Raw genomic sequence first — 12,311 nt, forward strand, 5'->3', positions numbered from 1 at the left:
GGCTGTACACACAGGCACTAAATGTATGGTAACAGTGGATGCTTTGGGGATAACTAGATATATTATCCAACATAATGAGAGGAAATAGTTGTCTGTGGTCCCTGCCACCATTCTTGATTTTCCAAACTGGAAAATCGAAATTAATAGGGTTGTTGTAATCCTCAGAATTGTGATTCATCTTGGTAACAAAGTAGCCCTGTCACTAAAATGTAAAGATTTATAAGCTTTTTTTTTTTTCTTTCTTGGAGCTTCTACCCCCAGGCTCTGAGCATGCACTGGCTCGAAGGCAGCCACAGCTCTCTTAGGCTGTTGCTGTTGCTGGCAACACTGGCAGCTAATCTGTTTCCTTGTCCCTGAGCCAACTGGGTCCCTGAGATCTTCCGTCATCTTCGTTGAAATTTCCTCATATGTGCTTGCATCAACAAGCCCTCCAAAGTTCTTCCTTAGAGGTATGTATTTTTTGGATCTGACAGCATCATAAAAAATTTATTTCCTTCTTTGTAACTGTAAGGTTGCTAATAATTACACAGAACACAAGATGTAACATGATGGTTGTTGTTCAAATAATTGCACTCAATGAACTCCGGTGTGTCCTGGGAGTGTTTGTTGTCAGAATTTGTCTGGGATCAGTTTTTTTAAGAAAAACGATGATATGTCACATGTGAAGTTTATGAACAGGAGACTGAAATGTTTGCAATTAGAGTTCAAATTTTGTTAAATTATGCTCCGATGAGGATGAAAATGCTGACTTCACCACCATCTAAAACGTGTCAGCTTATTGTTAACTGACTTTATGATGTAAAATAATAAGACCAAAGTGGAACATTTGAAAACTTTTTGCACTTGTAAAGTGGCATCAAATTAGATTGAACATTGTTATGCTATAAAAAAAAGAGAAACTGTGTAATAAATTGATTGTTTAAGTGTGTGGACCACTTTGTTGGAGTATGTTTTGCTGGAGTTTTTCAACATGCCAAATCTTGACATGTGAATTTTTAAATCACTCTACTTTATAAAAATCTATTTTTAGGGCATTTCTTGTCCACAGCTCTCTTCTTGTGACCAGACATATTTTCTATCATACCCAATTCTAGATTATCGGTGTATCACTGCATCCACATTGATCCCTTTGTTCATCTTCAGCTTAAACCTCAAAGGATCGGGTCTAAACCATTCATAATATCTCTTATGCAATCAAAAACTTCCATTCTGGACCAAAAGTAGCTCCAGATCATAGTGCTGTCGCCTTGTCTTACTCGTGGTAGGTATAGCTATGGACAGTTTGGGACTCGATATAGCTTTTGGAATATTGGCCTCAAAGTTCAAGTTTCCAAACCTATAAGGACTTTTTAAATATGTTGTAGCATATTTTAAAATGCTAATCCACACTTCTACAACCAGTTTATCACAACTTTTCAGGTTGTCAATAGATTTTTTATTTAAATTCTATAGATGTCATCACATTAAAACTGGAAATTATTTTGAACATAATGTAGTCACATCTTTCAGCATTTCTTGCAAAGAAGAAATTATTATGGGTTTTTGATAGTTTACTTTCCTACATGAAAGAGTAATCATTTACATCGCACACAAACAGTTCATGCACACACACACAAGGATATAGATATATCATTGGAACTGTAACACACACCATTCTCAGTGTAACCATGTAATCCTACAGGCTTTACATTCAGGGAGTGTCTCCATAGCCTAGACTCCTCTGTCAGCAGTGGCTGAACTTGCCCTATTATATTTACAATGGAAACAAAAACATGGCCTTGGGACTTCATAGCAATATATAACATGCACAGGAGAGTGTCCTGATTCGTGCTTGCCTTCACTGCATGCATATGTGCAAAGGAGTATGTCTGTGATAAGGGAGAGAATCTACATAAAAGTATTAAGACTTATCTGTTACATGTAAAAGATAAACTGATTAATTTGAGAGAAAATGGGGAGAGGGAATAAAAGCAGATGCCATAAATGGACAAAAAAAACGAGAGGGAAAATTAGAGGTGAGGTGATCACTAAAAAAGAAAAGTTATAACAACATAAACCATCAGAGAATGATTGATACATATTGGTCTATTGAAAGTCCTCTGGGGTTTTTAATATTTATTTAAGATACACCTAATAATCTCACCCATTCATCAACTGTTTGTTTCAACAAAGGCATTCAAGCACTGTGTCCTTATAAGGTATAGCGTGGATGGTAGTAGACAACGTACAGGTTTATCAGCTTTTTATTTCACATTCACCATTCAGCTTTAGTCACGAATTTCATAAAACATCACACTTAAAAAAAAAAACCTCCAAAACAAGTTTTATTATTTGAAATGCATGATACGCTCCACAAAGCTAAAGAGGGAAGGTGCTCATGTACTGTAGACACAGTCAGGCCAGTTTCATATTGTAGACCTTCTTTCTAGATGCTGTTTGCTCCCAAAAACTTAACAGAATTAGACTCCACTTAAAAGAAGGAAGTCACTTCTTCTAACTAGGTGTAGACTTAATCCAGAATCAAAATAAATTCTAAATCATGATAGTCCAGCCTGTTTTAGTTCAATTTCACTAGGAACGCCCAATTAATACCAAATAACTATATAAATAGAACCGATCAGGCAACACAAAGAGGGGTAAAAGGTTTCAAAAGACAACCTTTATTGCCCTGATCTGATCTAAAGGAATTTAAGAACAGATAACAAGGTCAATGGCATTCATAGGTCTGGAAGCAATTTTGCCACAATACAGCAGCGAGCTGAGCCTCACCTGGGATTGCTCAACCTCCTGCTAACTACACCGGTTGCCATTCTATGAGAGCATGTTCGTCCTGTCTGTACGTCGCCAATAAAATGGTTAAAATCATTTAATGTATGAACAGATTTTCCATAATTTAGCTTATGTATTTAATGTACTGTGTTTTTGTCACCAACTGTGTGTGTAATGTGTTCCGTGTGCTGAGGAGCGATCATAAACGGCAGAGAACAGATTCGAGGTGAGGCAGGCAGTTCTCGTGCCTCATCGCTGGGGGCGCTCATGAATCCAGAGATTGTGACTCCACAACTGCAGAGTAAGACACAGTAACCACTGGATGAAAAGTGGGATTTTTGACCCTGTATTCTGACGCGAACTCAGCTCGTCAGCGACAGATATCGACAGTCTACATTTTCACTCACAGGAGTCGAAATCTGTCGATTGTGGAATACTTGGAGGGGGGAGTGGCGGTGCGGGCAGGAGGTGTTAACGACTCTACTTAGCATACGAATAGCCTAGCATATGCAAAGGCGCTTCAGCAGACCCATGTGGATTCAGTCATTGGATAAAAAACAATGACATCAGAATTCATCATTGACATGTGATTGGTTGGTTGATGTGTGCCCATTAGACAGAACTTATGACTTTATAAATAAACCCCACCCCAATCATTAACATTTTGAATGCTGTATTTTAAAAATTCTATATAAAAATAAATGCTGTATTAAAATATATTCATTTGATATATGCAACATGTTCATATATGAGGAACATAAAAGAGACAAAAGTTTTTTTTTTCTTTATTTCATTTTTTTTTTTTACTGCTTGCACACAAAATAAGACATAAATGCTTGTCCATTTCTGGACCATATGGCAGTCCAAACATGATCAAACATTATGCTGCGTTCAGGACAGGCCCAACATCTCTCCTGTAGCGTAGACCTGAGGTCTCTCCTGTAACGTAGTCCTGATGTCACTGAGCTCCTGGTTGGAGGAACTTGGGGTCCATCCTGACACCGCCTCGTAGCTGCCATCCTCCCAGAATGCCACCTCCTCTGCTGCCAGTACTGTCTGCCTTCCTCCATCAGCTGCTAATACAGAACAGAATCATAATGAGCTACAAGCATCTTTTAGTCATTATGAAACTACAGTGAAATTGTTTGGCAACTTCCAGCTTAGTATGCTGACATAAGACATTAAAACAAACAAACAAACAAACAAACAAACAAACAAACAAACAAACAAACAAACAAAAAAAACACATTAATACATTCTTACAAAAAATAAAAACTTTAATGAAAAAAAGAAAACACTTGGAAACAATTGGAAGAAAAAAAGAATTAAAAGAAGTTGGTAATAAATAGTAAAACATAGTTCAACAAACTCTGAGGCAGATAATTTGCTTTGATGGATTTTAATCATGACATTTCTAGATTAGTAATAAATCTTACCTGCTTCTTTCTTGAGCTACATCTGGATGACTGGCAGTTGGTCCTGGATGCAGCTGGAAAACATTTTTGTGCATTGTCAATACATAGCATAATTACATTATGTACATAAACAATATTGAAGCATAAAATATCATCAACATTCTAAAATAGTAGATACTCACAGACAGTTGCATCTCTGTCCTCATCACGGACATCAGAACGTTCCTGAAGAGTCTGATTGACACAAATGTGACTCCCATTCTGTGGAGTCTGTGGAAATAAATGTAAAATTAAAAAATATTGTAGCAAATATATCGCTTTCTCAAAAATACATAAGTAAATAAGTTAAAATTATTCTCAACCAACCATTATACAGTCGGGAATCAACGCAGTGATTATACATACCGGCTTCATGACTTCGTCCTCATATCCATCCTCCGTCCGCCATTTTGTAGATCTCTACTGCTTTCCACACTCTGCCTTGCTGCACTGCGTTATAACAAAATAAATAAAATAACGGGAAGATCAGTTTTCCTTACAAATATGCGAGTGTTCACTATTCACTAAATGTGAAATCATAACTTACTGAATTTCTCTTCATCCTGGTGGACTCCGTAAGAGCTCCTTGGCAACATGGTCTAAGGTCTGGCTGGTACGGCTTGGCCATTTTTCTGGTCTGAAAAAATCAAAGAAGACGAGAGTATTTTTAAGAGTTCAGAACATCACATGTAATAGAGATTACAATACAAAATCTCACCCTACACTTGTTTCGGTTTTAAAAAAACGACAACGCTTTCTGTAGGAAACAAACAAAGCAACTGGCCTCGCTCCACTGCTCGCTATTTATAAAGCTTTCTTACCGTGAGTTCGGTCTTGTTGGACCGCTGCGGTGTCATCTGTTGTTTTCCGCCGGAACATTGCTTAATATCAAAACGATACTGAAAAGGTAACTCCGTGAAATAGGACTTTTTCCACCATTTCACACAACGCACGGGTATTTTCGTTCATGTTGGGTGTAGGCAGTTAGCGCTCGTTACCACCAGTCCAAATCTTCCTCTGGAGTTTAATGGCGGCTGCTTGACCGACTATGAAAGCGCATTACTGCCACCAACTGGACTGGAGTGTTAAATGAAAGTTGTCAGAAGAAAATACATTCTAAAAGTTATTTTTTCAAAAGTTATGTGACAGTATATTTTATTTTTATTATAATTAATTGCTCAAATGTTTTTAGATGTATATATGTTTATTTACTCAATTCTACTTTGAGCTGTCTCCTTTTTAGTTTAAACAAAATATGATTCATAATCCATGAGTTGTATTTAGAGCTTAACTAACAAAACTTAAAAAAAAGAATACAAATGTTTATACTCTATCAGAAGGTATCACATACTTTCAACCATTTTGTTCTTCAATTAAAACTTGAGTTAAGCAACTGAATACTGAAAAATCAGTAGTTTCACCATCCTGTATTGTGATGTGGAATGACCACTACCACTCCAACATAGCATGACTCTGGGTCTTTAAAGCAATCAGCGAACATTAACATTAGTTTGAATATTATTCACAAAAATACTTTATGTACAATGAACCACTCTGGAACATGTTTTTTATTATTATTTTTGATTAAGTTGTGCAATTCCTCCCATCACAAGATAAATCTTCAGATAGGAGGAATGTCAAAGTAAGATCACGTTTCGCAAAAGTCTATTGTATGTAATCACACATATTCTTCTTTTATATCATTAATTCAACCAAAACTAAGTTTTTCAGTGCTCCTAACACACATGTAATATATACTGCTCAAAAAAATAAAGGGAACACTTAAACAACAGAATATAACTCCAAGTAAATCAAACTTCTGTGAAATCAAATTGTCCACTTAGGAAGCAACACTGATTGACCTGCTCAATATACACTCAATATACACTTTGAGCAGTGTATATTTTAATGTATAAGATAGATTGTTTTAATATTCTTTCTCCAAACATACTTCTTTTTGGTGAACAGAAGGTAAAAAGGGTTAGCTACAAAATGAATCAGAGTCAAAAGGCGGTGCTCAACAGTTGATTTGCATTTGCATGGCACTCAGCAACTTCATTTCAATACAAAAACCTCTGCTAGGCACAAGGCGAGGGAGTGATAGGGGAACACAGACACACAGCGTTCGAGTGGCAGTGTTCGACTCTGACAAAAACTTCTTGCCGAAAGCCCTCAATCTCCATGCGCACGGCAGAACAAGGTGTCAATAGCTGTCGAAAATCCCATTTTTCTTCTTGTGAACAGAGAGTTAGCCATACAGTAGCTGCGCTGATACACAGAGCTAGAAAGACGTGGTTTTGAGTTGTACTTTAATGGTTTCTCCCTTTGCTGTTAAGCACAGCACAAAATTAATAATATCTACATGTCTAAGTTTGATTGAGATAACGGAATCATTCTGCGGCAGCGGCGCGGCTAAGCATCACGTTAAAGAATAGTCTTTTTGTCCTCCAGCATTGTACGCATGCGCAAAATTTCCTTATGTAAACAATAACATGCAGGGGTCTAGATTTGTAAATCCGATTATAATTAAGTCGGTGCATCACCAGCTATGAACCTCACCGCATGTCACTGGACTTGAGTCATGTTAATTAGTAACACTATCCTTACTAGAGCACTATTTCTGGTTGGGAGGTGTGTGTGTTCTTGTGACATTTGGTATAAAACTATCACAGCATCCTGACATTAAAACAAGATTTTGGTGATATGGAGGATTGGGCTCACTTGCTGCTTCAGTGTGTTGAGCTTTGCGCCATCCATTCATCCATTAGCTATACCTCAGGGATGCAGGGGTGCTGGTGCCCATCTCCAGCGGTCACTGGACAAGAGGCAGAATACATCATCACTATCACAGGGCAACTCTAACCATTAACAGGAAATCCTCATGAGAATGTCCAACCATCAGTTCATAACCACAAGCCAAAGCTTCATTGGGTTTCCTCAGGACTGTGACTTGACATGAAGCATACAAGCAAGTCCACCTCTAAATGGTAAACAAAAATGAAGACTCAAAGTCTGAACTTAAATTAAGGTGATATTTTGTAGCATGATCTTAAACATACTGTTCTTGCATAAAAAGTCTCCAGTGTTGCTGAATAAAATTACCCCCGTTAAGCCTTTGCAAAAGACTCATTATCCATTGTAAATGTTTGATGGCAGTCGTTGTTGCCAACGGTGGATCAACCAATAATTACTGAAAATTACTTTTTCACATAGGGCCTGGGTGGTTTTGATAGCATTTTTCCCTCAAGAGTAGACTATCATCCTTAATGTGTGTCTATATTGCTGGAAGCGATTGAAAACACTCCAAATATCTTGAATTTTCTTGTGTCTCCAGAACTAAATGTTTATGTAAGCAGTGAGGAATGTTTTTTAAGTGTGTGCTGTAAAATTTTATGATTGTAGCAGTTTATTCAAAATTGCAAAATTGAGAGCGTGGTCCACCAGCTGCACTGAACTTGTTTTATTTCAGTTTATATGAACCAGAGTTGCATTTGAGATGTGTATTTAACTTTACATATATGTTTGGATTACATATTTATAGTTGGTGTGAAAGGAATGAAAGCACTTCCTCCCGGCGCAAGAATTTATCTATTTAATCTTAGTTTATATTGGTGCAGTATAAATCACTGTTGCTTCAGGTGGAACCAACTCAACAGCATAAATATTTAGGAATGTATTTCTGCACATTTTCTCATACAAGCTCAGACCTGTGAAAGGTGCAGTTAGTATGTTGAAAAAGCTTATGAAAACTTGAATTGTCTTTTGGAACTTTTGAACAGATGTGTATACAAAGTAAATAAAAATCACAGGACTATTGGTTTGGTGAATGATATTGTATAATTTAGTACAAAGTTGTAACAATTTTTAAGCCCCACTCTAACTTTTTAAAGACACCACAGACCCCATAACCTTGGAACTCATAAACTTTGAGTGGGTGATTACAGCAGTTTCTTTCTTTTCTTTTTTAGACATTCTGTTGAAGATTATGCTGTTTTGGGGATTTTTGTCCAGTTTGGGCCAAACTTCCGTTATTGAACAGATTTAACAACAAGACAAATGCAGATACTGATACAGATACTGTATAAAACAATGGGTTTTGTTAAAAACGTCCCGCACTTATCATTTTCTTGAATGATTGAACTGTATATTGGTATCAATCCAATGCAGAGTTAATCAATTTCCCAACTAAAACTGCACAAGCAACATAATTATTCGCCTACAGTATGGCTTATCAGAGATTTAATTGTTCCTTTGCCGGATTTTAACCGTTTTTCCATGATATTCCACTAATGTCGAAAAAACTCAATTTTACAATAGCAGTGTTGCCATTACATAAGACATCCAACTAAAATCATGTGTGAATAAGTTTGTTCATGCAATATTTAAAAAAACATTCTGCACCATGATCCTCATACCACTTTCTGTCGTCTTCGTTGTCTTTTTCTCCAGTAGTGACATCCGTTGGTGGTCACATGACTTGCGTCACCCCCAAAAAAAGGGTTTCTAATGTAATTTTGCAAAATACACTAAGTATGATACAGCTGGAAAAAACCCACCTCATCCTAGTGCAAAAACCTCAAGATTTAAGCTTCCATTAAGTGGATTTATTTTTATAATCTCAATTTGCACAACTATATGGTCAAAGGAAACCCAGCTTGTGGCTGAATCACTGCTACTCTTAAATTTGAACAGCTCAAGATCACATTTTCCTGATTAAGATGCCAAATTAATGTCACCAGTTTTTAGAGTAAACCTACATATAAAATTCTAAATTGTGCATGAAAAGAAAAATGTGGACTTTAATCTATAAATGTTCTTGTACATAACAGTGAATCTGTAAGTGTATTCCTTCCATAAACACCAGGACCAGTCCTCCCCCATGTCCCTCATTCTGGCTTTTATTTCACCTCCTGACTGTTTAACTGGGGCTTGGTGTGTGTCTGGGACAGCCACTGCCTCCGTCCTCCATCGTCCTGCTGGGCAGACCAGCTGAATAAGCTCATTGTCGGACTGTGGAGAGTGCAGGTGCGCCTCTTCTTTTTCACCTCCGACCCTCAGCCCTCGACCCCACAAAGCCTTTTGTGAACTCTATTTACTGATGACTCCAATGAAACTGCAGTCCATTACCAACATCTCCTCTCTCCCTTTCTCTCCCCATTTTCTACTCCTCTCAAGAAACCAATTAGTGACAATACAAGTAGGTTAGACTCTCCATTCAGAGTGGTCATTGTTGAACACAATACCAGGAAGCATTGTGAACTAACAATTAGTGGCAATGGGGCAGTGTAGAGTGTCACTGACATTGTTGGGAATCGTACAAGGGTGGGTTTGTTCCCAAAGAGTGAGTTAGACGGGGCTGGACGAAGAGTGTGGAGGGGTTCCCAGGTGCTGAATTAGCCCGAGCTCAACCTAGAGTGTCCCAGTCACACATGACGCTTATCAGCGGGAGGGTTCAGGATACAGCCCTGCGTCCCCAAGGGGGAGTGTTGTTTTCTTTGGGTGTAGATGTTTATGTTGGAGGTAACCCTACCTTTATGGGATTGTGTGTGCATGCATCCGCTCCTGCATTGATGGCTGAAAGAGTGCATGAATGTGCATCAGGTTACCTGTTATTTCCTTGTTTTTTTTTTTTTCTGCTGGATTTTTGGGTGGAACGCCAGTAGATGGCCGTTGTATGCAGATATGTGAGCACACAGAAAAGAAGGTGTCGGCTCAGGGTGTTCCCTCGACCCTCTGACCTACAGGTCAAGACTGCGGGGCTCATTAGCCCATGCTAATGCTGAGAGCCAGCTGTTACCCTCTCTTGGACCCTTCAATGAAGAAGCTCCTTCAGACTGGTGACTCTATTTTGGAAGTTCATAACATGAGGTCGAGGGTTCAGGCTTAACTGTTATCCCGCACCCCACCCCGCAACACCCTGCACACAGCCCCAGTGCTGCATGACATCACGCAGCGAGGGAGTCTGGTGCCTCTGACAGCTGACTCGGCTTGAGATCAGCATGACTGTGCAGTAATGAGATGAGCGTGATGACTATTTTGTCAGATTTTGTCAGTTCTATCTGAAAATGCAGATGCTAGGAGTGCCGATGAGAGAGAAATCAGCTCTAATTCAAGCGGCCTGTGTAGAACTTTGTTACACAAATTAACCTCTTCAGGAAAACATCTGGTAATTATCACAAAAACATCAGACATCCGGTTGCTCCAGAGCAGCTGACAGGAGATAAAGGACATGCTCACCCTTGTAGCTTGTTTTCTTTGATCTTAGGTATGCCGTGGGCCTGTCTTGCAAGACTTGGATATTTAATCAGCCAGAGTCAAATCCAGAGGAGCTATTTTTACGAAATAAGTAACACATGCAAGTTATCCAGATATTTCAGTAATACTACATTTGTGAGAAAAGTTGCAGTCTGAAAGGTAGCTCTAAAAGCCAGAAAGACGGATAAGCAAGCCACTAATTTGATTATCTTTAGACTGTTTTAGTGACCGACTTCCTGTGACCCTGGTAGAAGGAATTAACACGACACGGCAGGAGAAACTTCAAGATTAGCTTGAGCCTTGACACTGCAAGATCTGCCTCACCTGAACTGTCCAAAAGCATTGAGCCACTCCTCAATTCCTGGTATTTTTTTCTTGATAGTCAATTGTAAAATCTATTTTAAGACATAATGCTCTTTACCTTTTTGCGGAGAAGAGATTTTACCCTTTTGAGATTCTGTTTTTCAAGCACCTAATAATGATTTTTGTCTCAGTCAAATCAAAAGTTTGCATCTTTGGAGCTTAAGTGTTATCGGTAGAATGGGTCAGGTTGGTCATCAGGAGATTCTGGAGGTTTCCCAAACAGTCAGTCTGTTCCACAATGAACCAGCTGGTGGTCATATGTATATATATATATATTTTTTTGACTCCTTGATGTGCAGCATTTCTGCCACCCTCGCCTCCACAAATGTTCAGTGACACGTCAGACTGGGTCAGTCTGAAAGTTTGGATAAGGGGAGACACAAGAGCCCAATTTGAAAAAGCAAAGACAGGAAAGAAGGGGAGCAGTTTAAATCAGCCAACATACCAAACATAGAGAAAGAGATGGCTGAAGAAAACTTCAGGGAGGAAAAAAATGAAAGAGTTAGTACAGGGTGTAGCCACAGGTGGTAAATTATGAGATATTTTCTGTGCTAGAGAGGCCAAGGTCAGTGACAAGGAAGCAGCAGAAGTACACCAGGTTAGCCTAAATGGCTCAATCATATTATCCGAGACTTGGCATCTAACGTGTTTGTGTTTTTGGATATGTCCAGGGCACACAGGACACTACAGGCAGCCAATCAGCAACGTTTCACCAAAGCCGCATAAAAAATTGATCTGCTTGATCAATTACAATCAATTCATACTAAGTGACCAGAAAAGGCATTTTGTTATTGCTAAAGAAAATATTTTTAGCAGAAAGTCTGTGTTCAGCATAAAAAAGACATCTGAAAATTCAGACTATACATCTGTTTGTCCTATTCTGTCTATTCATCAATATAAAGTTTATTTTGCTTGTTTGCATTTTTTACCAGCTCAAGAAAAATACAAATAAAGTTAGAAATTTGTTTAGAGCTTTTTTACAGTTGGTTTTTATATTGTATTTGTGTTCTAACACTATTCATTCTTTGGAAAACTGCTATAAAGTTTATCATTGTCGCTGTTAAGTAGCAGACAACGACTGTGTCTCCTGTGGTGGAGGAGTTGTAAAAGTGAGACAGGATAATGCCAGAGCAGCCCAAAAAACTTCTGGATTGAGGCAAACTGCCTCAAAGATTTCCTGTGCACGAGGTGTCGGTTGAAATAAACATGATCAGATTGTGATCTTTTGTTTTCTATATTAGCTAGAGTTAATAATATGGACAAATACGAAGCCAAAACCAATTGGAAGAAAATGACAGACTATTTAAAAGAGCAGTGAAGCATCTTTAAAGCTTTTAACACTAAAATTCTAATACATTTGAGAAAATGCTTTGATTCTGATGTTTACCGCTTGTATTTGAAACAGGAGCCTCTTGGTCTCTGGCCTCTAGCATTTTCTGGTCAGTATTCCCAAGTGGCACAAACACTAGC

The 12,311-nt window shown here is 38.3% G+C and overlaps 1 long non-coding RNA gene across 2 annotated transcripts; it reads right to left on the bottom strand.

Annotated features, from left to right (window-relative positions):
- Positions 1-894: 894 nt before the first annotated feature.
- LOC103480577 (uncharacterized) lies at positions 895-10,255 on the bottom strand. 2 transcript variants are annotated; one of them, XR_014087252.1, is made up of 6 exons: positions 5,045-10,255; positions 4,771-4,860; positions 4,590-4,673; positions 4,367-4,454; positions 4,206-4,258; positions 895-3,842 (listed from the first exon to the last, which is right to left on the bottom strand). It is a non-coding gene; the product is annotated as an uncharacterized LOC103480577 (long non-coding RNA). The 2 variants fall into 2 exon arrangements; XR_014087251.1 differs by having other exon boundaries at positions 895-3,845; positions 5,045-10,253.
- Positions 10,256-12,311: the final 2,056 nt, after the last annotated feature.

This window comes from Poecilia reticulata, chromosome 4 (assembly GCF_904066995.2).
Source record: "Poecilia reticulata chromosome 4, P_reticulata-male-v2, whole genome shotgun sequence".
NCBI lineage: Eukaryota > Metazoa > Chordata > Actinopteri > Cyprinodontiformes > Poeciliidae > Poecilia > Poecilia reticulata.